We start from the raw sequence: 16,038 nt of genomic DNA, 5'->3' as shown, positions 1-16,038 counted from the left end.
TCACAACGCCACATTGCAGCATTGTGATTGGCTTAGGGGAGGGGGCCTGGCTGCTTGTTTCCTGTTCCTGTAGTCAGATATAGGAGAGCAGGAGCAGCGACACAGGACCGACCTCAAGGTAAAAAAAATTATTTCGCCCCCCTGTGATACCACCCACCCCCATACCCCCCCACCCGCGAGCCATACCAGCCGCCGCTGCCGGTCATGGGTAATGGTAGAGAAGCTGTGTTTTCAGGACACCATGATTATTGGCACTGACTGGGATACACAGTACCCTTTCCCAAACGAACCTGAATGGCTCCAGCACCCATCTACCTTAAGCCTTGCACCTAGTTTGCTATTGCAAGCCAATGCATGGTGTACAGTGCAAACTTGAGGTGCTGCCCTGGCAGATACATCATAATTTAGGCTTTTGCACGATTTAAACAATAAGCCAGTGCTGCTTTAATTGTTGAGAAAATTGCCATTCAAGACAAGTCAATATCACATTTTTAAGATGAGAGAAAGTTTCTTCTCACCAAACTTTGAGAAAAGACAATATAAAATTGACTTTTTAGTGGGTCCTCTAACAAATATAAACATTACTAGAGCACATCTTTCATAAATGGGCTACTTGGCAGGTAGTAGCTGGAGGCATCGCACGCTCCTTAAGTTCAGTTTCTTTACTCTACCAAAGAAATGGTTACATTGCAAAGTATTGATGGAAAGCATCCATTTATAGCAGTTCACACTAACACGTGAATTGAAAATATCTTTAGCCGCCTGAAAATGGCATCTAGACCATCAGGATTGAGAGTAACAGCATCACATATGCATTGCATGATGCCAGTGCAGCTATTGATGGGTTTCATGGGCGCACTGGTCCCTCTTCCTCACCTCTTTACGTGTATTCTGTTCTAACGCCACTGTCTGCATATCCTAGTCAATAAACTCCCAACTTGTCATTTTCCCATCTTGCGTTTCTCCACTGCCCTGTGCCTGGGACCTGCTTGTCCCCATGTCCTAATGTGTTCTTTTTCTTCTTTGACTCCTGCCTCTTCTTGCCCATCAATTTCTGTCTCCTTCAACCTACTTCCATCCATTGTTGGCTCAGGACTCAGCTAGACTCATAAGAGAAGAAAGGCGACACATTCCTAACTCTCTCTCTTCATCTCAGTGACTGGTCCTATCGCCTTCCACCTTCCTGGCATCTCACTGTTGTGTGCGCCCGTTATTGCAGGTTGACACTGCCTTGCCACTTCATTATGCAGATGCCGGTACAGTCACAGGGATGTGGCAGGCTCACAGATGGCCAGAGAGAGAGAGAGAGAGACAGAAATAGAGAGGGAAATGAGAGCCTCATAATTCTATTCCTCTCCTCATGGCACCTCAAAGAAGAGCGTGTGAGTAAGGACCAGTCAGGGCAGCTTCTCCTTCAAGGTAGAAGAGCATCGCCCCACTGCTCTCAGAGCAGTGGAAAAGGGAAACATAAAATGATAATAACCAAGTTATTATCATTTTATTTTTCTTTGCAGCAGGGCTGGGTTAGGGCGGGCGGGGCTGGTGGCTCAGGAAGGAGGAATGGATTGTGCACACTAAGAGTGCAAGACTGCTTGGCCGGCCGTCTCGGGCCGGCCAAACATTCCTGCGCACTTTGCATGTTCCCCGCCTAAGCTGCATTACAGCCTGGGTTGGGAACATGCACAGGCTCCCAGTTGAGTGTCGAACTACGGCGCTCATTGCAGCATTGTGATTGGCTCAGGGGAGCCTGAGTGCTTCTGGAGTCAGCAACGAAGGCAAAAAGACAGAGGCAGCCGTGGCAAGAAGAGATACGTTTTTTTCTCTCAATATTTTGTCCCCATCACCCTCATGTTCCCCACCACGCTTGCACCAAGACCATGTTCCCTGCCAGCCGCCACTGGGAAGAGTGTACTGCTGCTTCCTGTGTTGTGCCATATGTGTGAGAGCGAAACGTGTACTGGTCCCACCTGTTCTGCACGTGTACTTTTAGCAAGGGGGGCTTACCCTGGGGTTGCCATGCTTCCCTCCGGAAGACGGGAGGGTTCCAGAGCCCAGGTGCTGGAGAAAAACGCTTGTAGCATCATGCCTACATGAGCAATAAATAACCCTACTGTGCACAACTGCTTTGCATCCCAAAGCAAAGCGGAGAAAAAAGCCTAAATGTGAAGGGGAACATAACGATGACGCCGTAAGTGTCACATATTATTTCATTATGTTTTTTAGGGAGGGAAGGGGCTCAAAGGTGCTACAGCCTCCTCAGTCTATGTGGTAGACCTATGTGTCTTAAGGCGGAAAAGGCGAAGCCCAGAGAGCGCAGTGTTTGCTACTGTTCTGTGGTGTGCTTTTGTGGAAATCTATTTTCATCTGCACCTTAGCCCACATTCTGAAAGTGCGTTTGCTGAAATTATTTGGCAATCTGGAGATTTAAAAAAAAATATGTTGCTATGACTGTTCTAAAAAGAACCGTAAATACCGCATCTTTGGTGCATTAGCAATAAACTACTACAGACTAGAGCCACCTCCTGAAAGACAGCAACTGCTCAGTTTCACATGGTAAACTGCAGGGCACCAGGAGGCCATCTCTAATGAAAGGTTTCCCAGCTAATTTCCCTGGAGTTGGTTTTGCCTCTTTGCAGTGGAACCCATACAAAGTATTTGCAATTGGGACTGGTGTGGTATAAAAGAAAAAATACCAGGCAGCATGAGAGATGAGGTCTGGGTCCTATAGGAGCCGGTGAATTATTAGATTTGTGTCGCGCGTTGTTTATTTTTTTAATATGGCATTGTTCCCACTTGTGTACATTACATTTTTCATATCCAATTTTAAAACATTATTACTTTATTTTTCTATTTTTGGGAGGCTCCTCCTCGGGTATGTGGTGTTCTCGCTGCCCAGTGGTGGCGTAAGCAGTCGGTGAGTGAATTTGTGCAAACCTCGGGCAGGCACAGCGCAGTCTTCACAACTAAGCATGTGTGCACCGCTTGCATATGAATGTGATTTGTCTAGTACGGCTGGAAAACCCTATGGAGTGTCCTCACACTATTACCTGTAAAGAATTGACCAATGCCAGAATGTTAGTAAACCGCGATGTAGGCAAACTATGGTTGTGATACAGGTTCTCTTAACGACAGTAAGACATTTCTCAAGATAATCCTGATTCTGTTCACATACATGATGTGCAGATGCCATCCCAGGAAGCAGAGCAGTGAACAATTCAAAGAGAAACAAAGGAGGAAGCTGTAGTTCCCTTAGTTTCTCTTGCTTCTTTATTAAGGAATGTTCCTGCGACATCTTAGGCTAGCAGCCTCATTCCTCCATACCAGATACTATCTTTGGGCCAGATTCACTAAAATTATAAATGGATACATTATGTCTGCATGCATAAATGTGCACCCAGACATGCATTTCTGACGATAAAGGATTCACAAGAAATGTATATGGAAACTCAGGTAGACACCCCATTTATGTGCGCACAATAATAGTCGATTCATACACAAATTTCCCCACACATTTCTGCTAGCAGAATATTGCTAGCAAAAATGTTCATGTGAGGGCATGAACATACATGAACCATCAAAGAATCATATGCATGCACAGATTATACTAGAAAATAAATATCATGCAGAAAGTTGGTGCAAGACCTCAGAGAACAAAAATTCGAGAATTTAGGATTCGTTTGCACAAAATTAGGACTAGCAACATACATGGGTGATCTCATTTTGAGTGTGCCCCTATTTTGGCGTACTAATATCTAGTATTCTCCTATTACTATCTATCTCTTATGATAACTAGCTCCTAGCTGCTGGGACTGCTGACAGAGACCTACACTTCTGATATACTGAAGATATTTACCTGTTTATCTACTCTTCAATAAAGCTACGTTGACTTCTTCACACCTGCTATGTTCGGATTACTACTTAATACCAACCAGGGATATAGTGATACTGCAAGGTGTGGTATTACTCTCCATCAGTTTTACCAGTTGAATCCAATTGGGGGAAGTTATGATATTGGTGTCAGAGCGCGCATGCCCGATTACAAAATGTGTTGCTGCTTTCTAACTCTTGTCACCATGCAAATTTTGGCTAGTTTTTATATGAAAATCTTGCAACTTGGATGCGCAATAATCTCAGAATCCTGCAATTTCTGAAGGAGACACCAAATATGTAAAATCCACCAGCTGAATTTCTTTCATCATAGGGTTATTATAGTGCAGGAAATCCAATCGGTGGATTCTACTGCATCTTTAAAGATATCCTTAAACTCTAAATGAGGTCCTTAGTGGTAAATCAGCCACCACATAAATAGCAGGCGTGGTCAAGACATGGTGCTCTTCTTCATTTACTATAGTGAACCATACATCACCACCATGGCTTTGAAAACACTGAAGATAAAAACGAATTTTACAGACAGGGAGATCAACATTGCCGTCTGATATGTAGTGGCTCATACTGGTGAGTTCTCTAATCGGTCTTCTCATAACCCCTGTGATACAGAGAAGCCATCTAGTAGGACTCACGGATATAATGAGCAGCATATGAGTGAGCTTTACAACATAGGGCAGGGGATAAGCCCGAAAGATGAAAATGAGGGAGAAAGTCACCAGGACTTAAGTGGAAGATATAAAGTGCCTGGAGACAGCCCGGGATCAAGTCTTCGTCTCGAATGTATGACGGTATCCCGCATGCATTCAGGACGCATGCGTTCCGAACGCTGTCTTTTGTATGAACGCATCTTCAGGATGCATTTGTTCAGCGTACCAGTCGTTTTAACGACTTGCCTTTGGGGGTGCTGGATGTTGGAATAGTTTAATTTACTATTCCAACTCCAGTCTGCGCAACTGTAGGGAAGGTGTTGGACTTTAAATCCAACACTATTCCACTAATGAGCCCCACTAAAAGCACGTCGTTGTTACTACTTGCGTACTAAAGGAACACGTGCTAATGCCACACTTGTTCTATTGCCGGCGCTGTGTTGGCACAGCGTGATTCCGGCTTCGTCTGAAAGGACGTTCCCCTTCGTCTCACCCCATGGAGCAGGAGTTGAATGGCATCATTCACCCTTCACAATTTTTATGACCAAGGAACTGCGAAGGTCACAATACCAGAATCTGATAGTCTAGCCTGCAGGCAATGCATGTGTGGCGACATGGGTTGGAACTTACAGGCATTGTGGAAGGAGGTTTTTCCAACATAAGGAGCCAGATGGACAGAAATGCATCTCAATACAGAGAACTGTCCAGAACATGGTGGAGGCGCTGAGCTCTGTGGTTGACAGACTTGCTGGAGAACACAAATGCTGTCCATCTCAGTGAAGAGACAGGAAGTGAACTTATAGATTAGAAAATTGGGGGACAAACTAACAGTGGGGTCCTGGTGAAAAAAAGTGGACAGGAGAGACAAAGTTAGTCACCAAATATCTGCTATATTAAAGTGAGAAGGAAATCAAATCAACACTGCAAAATAAATCCCATGGTCCCTCAGGGCGATGCTGTTTTGTTGCTAGACGTCATTACTAACATAGATGAATTCCATCACTTACACGTCATGCAGGGCACAGGTGGGGGAACCTGAGACCTTCTCTATGGGGCGAAGATGGAGAAAAGGCAGCGTCACAGGTTGGTGTGATGGCACTGAGAGAGTGAAAGGTGTGAGGGTTTCTGGGTAGGACATCATTGCAGCTCTGTAGGTGAGAAGGTACGTGGCCTCACCTTGTTTCTCAACATGTTCTGCTTGAAGCTGATCACGGGTCTGTTAATCTTCGAACCAAAATCAGATATCCCTTTCCACAACATACATCTCAGCACGGGATCAGAAATAGAAATTTTAGCTCGCGGACCACAATAGACAGTTTGTGTAACTGCTAGCAAACCTCCAGAAATAACACAAGACCATTCCCAATGTGTCTAAATAATTGCTTATTGATAGAAAGAGTCTATGTGTGTGGTCTGATGTACCTCTGTTGCAGGACTGTAGCAAAGTGGCAGAAGGCATTCGAAAGGGGCAGAGAAGGTAGGCACTGTCACCTGTGTGAAAAAGACATGCATTTATGTATATTTTTTAGTTACACTGGACAACCATGACACTATGTGCACCTTTACTGTGTACATGCTGCATATGTCTACATCACTGAGAGGGCAATGTTTGTCTACTGAGATCAGCCAGGCACACGTCCCTGTAGTCTAAAGCCAGTTTTGGGCCGCAGTAACTGACTGCTGCTTGTAGATGTTGTGTTCTTATGTATTACAATGGGAAATAGTATACATCTGCCTGGTCTGACCCTTGTCATCGCAGGTGGTTTGGACATGAAGTGCATCAGTGGAAAATGCAGGAAAGACTTACACCGGACCAGATTAGCTGGGATGCGGGCTGGTGTACTAGGAAAACATGGACAATGTGCCAGAGAATAAAACCTCTGCTTCACATGTTGTCTTTCCTGCACAGACTGCAGCATTGTGATTTAGTGCTGCACACGGTTCATGAGACACCACAGCACATGGAGCAGGTGTCTGCAGTGATCCTACTGACCCTCTGAAATGAGGAAGTTACTGCAAAGAGCAGTACAACAACTGTTTTAACATGGGCAAGCATGGCATAGCAGAGGGCAGTGCCAGATGTGAGCTCACTCTCGGAGCACGTTCATGGTGACTTGGTTGCAGCGTCGTATTGGTAACGCTGGCACTCAGGCAATGCCCAGGGGCCGGTATCCCAATTCCTGCTGTGGGCTGCTTTTTTGATCAGCCTGGGGGGGCCGATTTGGGTGGTTTCTGCATTGTTTGATGAAGCCAGCAGCCCAGTGGGTGCCCGAGTGGTCTTTCTGGAGGTAGATGATCGTCCATTACCTCCCTTTTATCAACAGCAGAGGTGTCACTCCCTTTCTCTCGGTGGGCCGGCCCATTGATATATGTATATTGAGCGGGGGCAGGGGGCCTGAGCAAAAGTGGCCTCACTTGTTTTCAGGTGTGTTTCACCAGTGTAAACTAATCCGTGCATTTTTTTTAACCCCCACCTCCTTTTTTAATGAAATTTCGTCGAAGCAGTGGTTTGCGGAACAGCAATATGCAAACGTGGACCCATTTTCTTTAGCATTATTTTTAATCCCAATCCAACCCTGCTTGGTTGGAAGCAGTGAATCCGGTGGACCTCACTGTTGGCCACAATTAAGCTTGTGGTGGGTGTCAGTACCCTCTCTTTCTCATCAGCATCATTCACCTGCTCAAGCAAGCCATATGGTAACACCTCATCTTGATAAGTTGTCAACAAGAGTCAGAAAGATTAAAGGTGCTCCTATCTCTTTCAAAGGTGGTGAAATCTTCCGAGTCAGATGGACATCAGTTGTGGTTAGTATTCAGCTCAGGTGTTCTGTAGGAGCACAGTTTATTATTTCAACGGTTGAGGGTTAAATAGCTTGATAGGGTTACGTGTGTTCCTCTGAGGCTCATCTGAGTTAAACGATACATGGCAGAATTGCTATTGGATACCGTTTACAGAGTATATACCAAGAGGGCGATTTTGAAAGAGGTTGAATGTGTGTTTTCCTTTTACCTGAATTGCATTGGGGATACTTTGGGTGGGGAAGAGTAATAAATAACAAAAGCAATATTTACGTAAACAAAAGCATGAAAAGGTTTGTGAGTAAATGACAGGCAGACACAAATGACTAATGTTTCTTGTGGCTGTTTCCATTTCTCTTTTAAGGGCTACAGGTGGGTTGGGACTTACACCTAGGCTGGACAGGTGTACGTTAGCATTCGCTGAGATTTGAGGAGCATTTTAGAGGGTGTGTGTGTCTCTGGTATTAGTATGTGGCACTGCTGGCTCACTTCGTCAATAATTAGTATGTTATGGGATTGAAACAACTTTTTCGAAAAAAAATATTTTTGTGAATTCATTCTCTATCCCGTGTTTTAGTTGCGATTTCCCTTTTTTGATGACACCCCACATGGAACCCTTCCTTTTCCACCACACGTGTAAAATCTACCACTGAAGAAAAGCTGCAGTCATGGTCGGTCACAACGCGTAGAATCTGCACGTACACATTGCATGGTTTTCCCACTGAATTGTGGCCATATAGAATGCAGGGTGCCTAGGTCCAGTTATTTAGTTGTGTTTTTTTTTGCACAAATCCACACTCTAGAGATAAATCGGAGTCCGGAATGAGTTACATACACCCACACAAAATAATTGTTAGCGCACGAAGACGAATTCCTTTTCCGGGAGAAAAATACAACAGCAGCACAAGGGAAATCTTGTTCCGGCGGCATAACTGAAGTGGCAAGATGCAATATTAGAAAACCAGAGCTCCTCTCATTCCTGGGAGATGCTGTGTGCCAGAATGGCTCACTTTAATGAACCTGTCTGCAATAAGGCTCGGGGTGCAAAGAGGCTATTCAGCCAGTCTATTGTGTCGATTGCAAGTCCTTCAAATACCTTGCCGCCATTAGACATGCTGCATTGACCAATTCCGTCCTGATTGCTGTTCTCTTTAGCGTCAGGGGACGCGTCTTGCCCAGATAGACCAATGGATCAGCCACTGCGGCTCGTGAAATGTTTACACCGCACGCAGGCGCGCGCCGCGGTGCCAGTTCCCGCGCTGCAGATCACGCGCCACCAGCGGGACACCGTCCTGTCACGTGCAGGCCTGCAATTTACTACCATCAAAGGAAAGGGCTGTTTTGAAACTTTGCTCGAGACCAAACTGTCACTCTCTGACGGAAGTTGTCCCTTAGCCCCTCCCCGTGTGCCGTCCCATCCTCCCTCAACAACCCTGGGAATATTTGAAGAGAGTGAGTGAGTGACATGGGCAGTTCACGTCAGTAAATAACCTTCTCCCAATTAAAGATTGAAACATGTATTTTACTTTGTTATGGAGGTTGGGTGCTGCCTGATTGGTAGGAGAAACCCCTGAAAGCGTGTTCGAACAAGTGCACAGTCCGAATATGTGCAGGGCATTGTTCACAATAAAGAGCAACCCTTGCCCAAGCAGTGCTGTGAGAAGGCATGATTACTGCGCCGAGGCCGGTGAATACGTACCCTTTGAAAAGCCCGGCCCGCGGCTCTGGGTGTCTTAGGAGCCGCGTCTGCTGCAGTAACTTCTGTCCGGGCATCTGATTTTTTCATGCGCAGCTTTCATGCCCTCACCTGCTAAAGGGCCTACCTGCAAGACATCTTTTGTAACTTGATTTTTGTATTATTTGCAGGCATGGCTCTTGCATTTGCCCTTGTGGGAGAAAAAGTGCCTGACAGCTTTAGCAAAAGGCTCAGAAACTGTCAAGCAAAGGTAGAAAACACTTCAAACAGAGACGTCCCAATCAGTGCCGGGCAGAACTTACTGGAACTCACCTGCAACGCTGGCCAGCGTTTGATCTTTTTACAAAGGCAGCGCTTTTCTGAGAAATCCAATGGCAGCTCGCTTTCAAAAAGAGAGAAAAAGGCCCGAAAAATACAAAAAACAAAGTGCATGACTTATTCGCATTATTGTCCACAAACACACGAGCAAAACCGGAACATGTGTCTGTGTTCACAAATAAAACAAATTCTACATCCGATTTCCAAGAACGGATTGACGAATATAATTCCTTGTATATTGTTGTTGCCATTCCTTGACCCAGGGTTACTAGGGAGCAAGTTCCTCAAAGGTGTTCCTTCCTTCTCTATGCACTCTGCAGACGTGGCTATGTTGGTGTGACTGATGCCAAGTGAATAAGTGGCAATGGCTGCGGCAGTCCACCTAGCGTTGTGTCTGCAAATTGCCATTGTATCATGGCACCCACCCCTCAGTTTACAGCAAGTAAGAAAGTTGTCCACCTGGTGTATAGATCACCATTTGCAGCCCTCATCTAGAAGCAATATGGTTTTGTCCAATAGCGGCTACTGCCAATAACACTTGGTGGAACGGAGGGTTAATAATAAAAAATAATAATAATAACTTACCTGCCTCTGCTGCTGCCGGGCGCCGCCTCAGAGCTCCTCTGTTCCCGCCGCCTCAATGCTTCCCTGCTCCTATCCCCACCCAATCACGATGCTGATCTCACATGAGAGCAGAGTTGTGATTGGCCTGAGTGGGCTGAAATGCCGCTCAGTTAGGGCCTGGTGGCCTGCGCTGGTTCTCCACCCAGCTGTGCCACACAGCCAGGTGGCGAAATGCTAAGTGCGCATGTCTGTTTGGCTGGCCTAAGACGGCCGGCAAAACAGAAATATTAATCACCAGAAACAGCATTCTTGTAGGAATGTATTGTATTGTAATTGCCTTTATATAGCGCTTACTACCCCTGACGAGGCGTCGAAGCGCTTTTATGGCGAGTAGCACGCTACTCCGGGATTAGTGCTGAATTAGTATAGTGAAAACATGCAATTAAGTTTTAAGTGGTGGATAGGTTAGTCAGTTATTTGGATTCGGAAGGATAGCAGAAGGATAGAAGAGGAAAACAAATGTTTGTATTTATATAGCGCTTGTTACCCCTGATGGGGTGTTGAAGCATGCTACTCCCGAAACCCATACAGGATTAGTGCTGAATTAGTATGGTGAAATATGAAAGTAATTTGAGTGGTGGATATTAGTCAATTATTTGGAGTGGGAAGGATAGCGGAGGGATAAAAGGGGAAGAAAGGTTTGCATTCATGCAGCACCTGTTACCCCGGATGGGTGTTGAAGCGCTTTTCTGGCGAGTAGGATGCTACTCTGGAACCCATAAAGGATTAGTGTTGAAAATTAGTATAGTGAAATATGAAGTAATTTGAGTGGTGGATATGTTGGAATGGGACAAGTGATCTACAGGTCACCCTACACCTGAACATAATCACAATCCCCTGAAATAAAAGACTGTCCAGATCATGTAACTAAACATCTATACACACCTCGCTGAAACCTTATACTGATCTCCTCCAGAGACGACCCTTGCATCTCGATCATCTGACAGAATGAGGCAGTTTCTGCACTCCCAGAGCTGTCATATTAAAGTGCCCATATCACATAGGTAACCTGCCTTTAGAACGACTGATACTGTCAGACAGCTGCAACATGACTGAGCCCCCTGGGATGTCAGAAGTGGAAACCTCATTCAACCAAAGAGGCACCAAGCAAGAGAAGATAACTGGCTGGAGGTGTGGAGCTCCTCTGCAAACACCCCATTACTTTGACAGGAGTGAGAGGACCCCTAAGCAGCAGCAGTAAATAAAGGACAGAAGCAAGAACATGGTAAAAACAACACTAAGGGGCCCGATTACGATCTCGTCCAGAAAGTATTCTGACCGAATCGGTTCCGAATGCTTTCCGAACGACTCGGATCAGGGGAGTCCGACCGAGTGATTTGGATGCATCCAGATGCTTCCAGATACGATTCGGTTGGACTGCCACTGACTTCAATGGGAGCCTGTGTTCCGAACGTGAGCATAGGCTTCCATTGAAAAAAGGGGTGGCTGGGGAAAATCGAGCACCCTGTGGCGGGCAACCTATGGTGCCTGTCACACCGTGCATAGTTGGGAAGAGGGGACCCATGGGTATCCCCACGGGCCCGATTCGGAGGGCCCAGAGTGAAGGTGGGCCTTCTACAGGCCCCCAAAGATAAATTCCAACAGCCGTTTGTTTCGGGCAAACCGAATCAGAACGGCTGTCCAAATCAGTCATTGTAACTGCTCGCTCGGAAACCGAGCCCATGGAGCTGTACAAAATGCTCAACCTTTCCGAATGCCTTTCGGAACCAATTCTGAAAGCCCTAACTGTTTTCGGGCATCGTAATTGGTCGTTCGGAACTGTGTACAATTCAGTCGGAAACAAATGTTCTGTATTGGCTTCGGCAAACCAGAATCTGATTCGGAGCCCTTCCGAACGGGATCATAATCGACCCCTAACTGTGATATGGCCTTATAACTGTACAGATTATGGATGAGGCAATACCAGTGCACATCTACAGAGAACATTTTACAGAATACCACTCAGCTTGAAACTTGTGGTAGCCAAATGTGTTACATCAAACTACTGGAAGACATTAAGGGCCTCATTACAATGCGTTCAGAGGCTTTCCGATCCTTATTACGATTTCAAATCTGATAGCTTCATTACAATGGAGGCTGTCGGTCTTGAAACCATATGGACATTAAGCCTGGGCGAAGCACTACGCTACGCTCGCGTAGTTTGCGAAGTTTGCGCTACTTCGCACTACGCGAACTGCACGTAGCACAGTGCGAACGCGCGTAGCGTAGTGTTGCGTAGTGCTGCGGTCATTTTTTGCTTGCTCGCAGTCCTCAACGTCAAGTTGGCGACCGCGAGCAAGCAAAATGACATCCCGGCGAGACTTTTTCCTTGTTTGCGATCAGCAACTTCAAGTTGGCGATCGCGAGCATGGAAAATAAACCTCCCGGCGAGATTCCCAACGCGAGGAGGTCAGGTTTCTCATTGTGAGTGGTCGCGTATGCTCGCGACCGCTCGCGATGAGAAACTACCAGTTCGCGTTGAGAAAGCTGAAGCTCGAGTAAAAATCTACTCGAGCAGCAGAAAACTACAGCTCGCACTGTGCAAGATGCCATTTTCAATGATTGCACAGTGCTGGTTGCTTGTCCGCACTGTGCAATCATTGAAAATGACATCTGGCACAGTGCGAACAAGGTACTACGCAGTTCGCGAAGTGCTACGCGTAGCTCGCGTAGTGCGAACTTCACTTCGCGTAGCTTCGCGAAGTGCTACTTCGCGAACTACACCCAGGCCTACATTCCGTCTGGTTTACGATGGGCTCAAGGAGTCCGTCTGCCAGTTGGAACCAACACGTAATACCTATGGATTTCGTTTTACGCCGTCCGGATTACGATGACGGTTTCCGGCAGGGTTTCCATGCCGGGCTTTCCGACATGAAAACCCTGTCGGAAACCGACTTTGGACGCCCCTAGCAGGGCCCCCTTCAGCCAGTGGCCTCCGGTTGGGGGCAGATGGGACACCTATGGGGATCCCCTGTTCATCCCTGCACTGTGTAGCAGGCACCGTGAGGTGTCTCTTCCATGGTGCAGGGATGAACACAAACTCCCTTTTCTGTATGGGAGCATGCGACAGCACCATGTGCAGTTGCATCAAACTTCAGTAGTCGGGACTGCCGACTGGAGATCGGTCGGACCCGTATCCGCAACCGTGTCCGCCCGACATCAAAATAAGTTCCTAAATTGTTACAAGTCAAAAGAAAGAAGTCATTGGGAAGCCTTTTTATTCCTCTACACAGAAAAAAAGTAAATTTTTGGACATGCAGAATCACAAACAAAATCTGTACTTGTGCTAAATATGTTTTGGGTCTACAGTTTGCGTTGTCACTCCACAGGTCATACTCCTGGTGAAGAAATCTTTGAATTTGGGGTTGGACAACATACAATACTTAATATTTTTTTTTTGTTCAAAATGAAGTACCAGGGCCGTCGTTTTTATAAGGACCCCAATACCGGTGCTGCTGAACGTGGGAGTTGGTGAATACCAAGTCTGCCTAGCCTTGGATTTCATCTCATGCGTTCTTCATCCACCACCTAGCACTTTTAGTCTCACTCTTTAACATTTGTTTTCATCCCTTCTTTGTCACTTTGTTATTGTTTTCCTACCTCTCTTTTCCTCCCTCTTTCTCCTTTTTGTTCTTGTGTCAGGTCAAAAAGTCTAGTGATGCAAAATATGTCCTGGTTCATCAAAACAAGTGCCTTTGTCCCCCACTGGCAACCACCAGCACAAATTATGCACTGAAAAAAAGACAGACCGCAGGTGCCTTCTGGATTCACAGGGGAATTCAGCAGGTCGTGTGACTACTGCGCATTCAATTCTCTAACGTTCTATGATACAGAGTTAAAGTCAAGCAATGCTTTCAAAGAACAGTCAGATCCAGTGTCAGCATTACAAGCTCCTGTCCCCGAATGTCTGTGTAAGCCATAAGAAGTGAGCATAGCATTACAGTTTTACCCATAGCTTGGATATAGAAATTGAATATGTAGCGCTAACATGCATGGGCCTTTTAAGTCTTTACATTTTAATGACCAGGGGCTGCTTCTTCACTAGGGCGGAGGAGCGTCGCCCCACTGCTTTCTCGCAGTGCGAGAAAGCCAAAACATAAAATGGTAATAACTTTTGGTTATTACCATTTTATGTTTTATGCGCATTGCAAGCAGGCGGAGCTGCCCTGGAGAGCAGGGCAGGAGTGGTTGCCCACTCCTGAGTGCACAAAGACTGTTTGGTCAGTCCTCTGAGGCCGCCCAAACCAGTCATGCGCACTCTGCCCTTCGTAGCCTGCATGGAGAACATGCCATCCCCTACACCCCCTGGCTGGGCGGCATCCCGACCAATCACAGCGCTCCACTGGAGCGTTTTGATTGGCTTAGGGGAGAGAGCATGGCTGCCTGCTTCCTGTTCCTTTCGGAGGCAGGAGAGCAGGAGCAGTGAAGACACAGGACCTGTGCTGGCAGAAAGGTAGGTTTTATTTTTGTACATTTTTATTATTGAGCTTCCACGCGACCCCCCCCTCCCCCTTCCTGCACAACTCCAGGCCCGCCCACCTGCGAGCCATGCCGTCCGCTACTGCTAATTACACTATCATGGGTGCTGTGAGTGAAAGAACTGAAGACTGCTGAGATCATCAGCTCCCTGTACCACCACAAATGTGGCTTATGGGAGCCAATGAACACTAGAACAGGGCAGAACTCAAGGCCTGGAGCAGCTCTCGAGTCCTGGAACAACACTCGCAGCCTAGAGCACCACTCGCAGCCTAGAGCAACACTCGCAGCCTAGAGCAACACTCGCAGCCTAGAGCAACACTCGCAGCCTAGAGCAACACTCGCAGCCTAGAGCAACACTTGCAGCCTAGAGCAACACTCGCAGCCTAGAGCAACACTCGCAGCCTAGAGCAACACTCGCAGCCTAGAGCAACACTCGCAGCCTAGAGCAACACTCGCAGCCTAGAGCAACTCTCGCAGCCTAGAGCAACACTCGCGATCTGGAGCAGCACTCGCGGGCCAGGAGCAGCACTCGCGGGCCAGGAGCAGCACTCGGGGCCTGGAGCAGCACTCGGGGCCTGGAGCAGCACTCGGGGCCTGGAGCAGCAATGGCCGCCTGGAGCAGCACTCGCGGGCCTGGAACAGCACGAGCCACCTGGAGCAGCGCATGCGGGCCTGGAGCAGTGCATGCGGGCCTGGAGCAGCACACGCGGGCCTGGAGCAGCACACGCGGGCCTGGAGCAGCACTCGCGGGCCTGGAGCAGCACTCGCGGGCCTGGAGCAGCCACTATCCACAAGTACCATCTGTGATTCAGGACCAATGAGCAAAGAATTACGTTACTTGCGAGTGGCATTTTGAACCTCCCTAATGCATGGCATTATTTTTGTCAGTCCAAATTTGTATTTGCTACACTAAGGGCAAAACGGTTGTGTACCAAGTGTCTTGACAAAATAGCCATGACTGAAGGGCCCCAGCAAGAAAAAAAAAAGAAAATTAGCTGAAAAACAGGGTCAATTCACACTGGTTGTTGGGAAAGGAAATTAAGTTAGGCACACATGGGATGCTAAAAGGGGGGTGTAACCTTGTGTTATTGGCAGCATTGAAATAATCAATTTATTGATCCAACTTACGAATGTGGCAGTCAGAAAGGCACGAGATACTGTTTTCTGGAAATAAAATGCAACTCTAAAAACTCAAAAGGTCTTAAGCCGACTATCAGAGGACAAAAAAGCGTCAATAAGCAGGCACGTTATTTTTCATTTTACCTTTCTGGGTAGCGCAGCTGCTTCACACCTTCCATCGCGAAAATATTAACACTGGGTTGCATTTTTTCCCCTAAAAAAAAAAAAGCAACAAGTCTTAAGGATTTTTTTTCACACAAACCATGTCAATTTGAATTGGACATTCGTTCCCAAGTCTGACATGCGTGACAATGCAGTTGGATGCATGGTTTCGCAAATGAAATTAAACCAATTCTTTTTATGCATTCCTTACAGTACTCAAACTGCCTTTTATCGCACTGTAAATACAACATAAGCCAACAGGTCACTTAGCATAATGTGCAGACCGCTAACAGTGGGGGCAAGCTG

The 16,038-nt window shown here is 46.7% G+C and overlaps 1 protein-coding gene across 1 annotated transcript in view; it reads right to left on the bottom strand.

Annotated features, from left to right (window-relative positions):
• BNC2 (basonuclin zinc finger protein 2) overlaps positions 1-16,038 on the bottom strand; it is a 1,107,147-nt gene that overhangs the window by 585,413 nt on the left and 505,696 nt on the right. The window contains exon 4 of the mRNA XM_085634816.1: positions 15,715-15,784. The gene's annotated coding sequence lies outside the window, so the exon portion shown is untranslated. The remainder of the gene's footprint in view (positions 1-15,714; positions 15,785-16,038) is intronic.

Source organism: Triturus cristatus, chromosome 2_1 (genome assembly GCF_964204655.1).
Source record: "Triturus cristatus chromosome 2_1, aTriCri1.1, whole genome shotgun sequence".
Taxonomy (NCBI): domain Eukaryota; kingdom Metazoa; phylum Chordata; class Amphibia; order Caudata; family Salamandridae; genus Triturus; species Triturus cristatus.
Note: the sequence above shows the minus strand (reverse complement) of the source record. Positions and strands in the feature narration are given on the sequence as shown.